General features: G+C 34.6%; 1 protein-coding gene across 2 annotated transcripts in view; it reads left to right on the top strand.

The window, feature by feature from the left end:
* The window catches only part of LOC118339997 (cytochrome P450 20A1), a gene marked incomplete in the record, with an annotated part of 15,009 nt that extends 14,509 nt beyond the window's left edge, over positions 1-500 (top strand). For both annotated transcript variants that reach the window (XM_035677838.1, XM_035677837.1), the window contains 1 exon segment: positions 1-500.
* Between the last annotated feature and the right edge of the window lie 1,174 nt (positions 501-1,674).

The raw sequence follows: 1,674 nt of genomic DNA, 5'->3' as shown, positions 1-1,674 counted from the left end.
TTTTTTTTTTCAACCAATAACTCCTGTGTCATTATGGAATTTGACACTTTTTGGTATTGAACAGGATTTGTATGATTCTTTAAGGCACTTGTTGTTGTAAAGAGCATTTTGCCAACTTTTTATGCACAGTCATTGTGTTTTTTTTGCATAGAAGTTGCACCACCACAAGTTCCCATGGTTGTCTTTCTGGTGCTTTTTACTGTACGGTAATCTGAGGCCTTAAACACATCATTACCTTGTCTGTCCACAGGTCAGATTTGTACTTGTTGAAGGACTCCATCTGTTAAAGGAGGGAAACACAGTGGTTTAATACTCTACCATGTATAGGAAAACTTGTACTGCCAACCACTTTTTGATAATTCCTAGTACAACTGCTTTGAGGTAAAATTCCCAGTGACTTGTGGCTTTGTCTATTGATAAATAACCCACATTGCATGTAGACATTTCATTCCTTTTCTAAACACAGTTGCATCTTACATAATATTAAATATGTATGAGGATGTTGTGTGTGTTTGTGTCATTCTTTTCACTAACATATTTATCACAGCTTCCCTAACAAGCATGTTTCTTACATCAAATAAGGAATTTTTAATTACTATAAGTGGATATGTGTTATAAATCCGGTTTCAGCCGGCACATGGATATTTTTAGCTGAATTAATTATTATTACAAAGGCCCTTTAGCTGCTTCTGAAGGGCCCTTCGGCAAGTTTCCGTTTCCTCACCAGAGCCAGGCCTGCTGCTCTGTAACTGTGGGACGGAGTAATAAAAGAGGGATCACCCTCGGGAGATAAATATAGTCTTATTTTTATTACAAGTATTTTATTCACTGAGATAGTGTGAAAGTACAACATCTCTGGCCTGAAAACTAATAAAAGTCTGACTACAGTAAACATTATTTTGCTAACAAAAGTAGTTTACCAATTGGTATGTTTAATAATGTTAACATTATTAAAGTCCCCTTCCAGTTAAAAATATGTTTTTCTTGTTGATACAGTTGGATGTTTTATCTTCACTGTGTTCACAAAATGAAGTACGTATGTGCAGATAAAAAGTAGACTAAATTATCTTTCTGAAACAATTTTAAGTGGGAAATAGTAAAAGCAGTAACAGAATCTTGATCCATATCTGATCAGCACTGCCTAGTGTGATAGCTTGATCTTAGTTTGGTGAATTGAGCTGGACAGACTCACTGAGAATGAACTGTCAATCACAACGTAGCCCCACCCTAAAGCATACACGGCTTTATCGTCCATTTTACTCTAAATTGGACCATAATTTACTAAATGAACATCATGCTGAATGGAAGAAGACTAAAACAAGCAATTGATCCCTTATATATAGTGTCAATGTTTGTAACATCAGAAATAGTTTGCCAATTGCTCAATCCTGCTCCAGTATGCACCTTATACAAGTGTGATGTAGAAACCACCAGTGCACATACACTGAGAATTTACTTTAAGCAATTGCAGACTTTTTTGGGGGGGGAAATTAAGAGAATAAAGTCATAATATTGCGAGAATAAAGTCATAATAATACGAGAATAAAGTCATAATATTACAAGATTAAAGTCATAATATTAGGTCTATGAGAATAAAGTCATAATATTACCAGAATAAAGTCGTAATATTAGGAGAATAAAGTCATAATATTAGGTCTACGAGAATAAAGACAT

Source organism: Morone saxatilis, unplaced genomic scaffold (genome assembly GCF_004916995.1).
Source record: "Morone saxatilis isolate NCDOM2014 unplaced genomic scaffold, NCSU_SB_2.0 Contig6, whole genome shotgun sequence".
Classification (NCBI taxonomy): domain Eukaryota; kingdom Metazoa; phylum Chordata; class Actinopteri; family Moronidae; genus Morone; species Morone saxatilis.
Note: the sequence above shows the minus strand (reverse complement) of the source record. Positions and strands in the feature narration are given on the sequence as shown.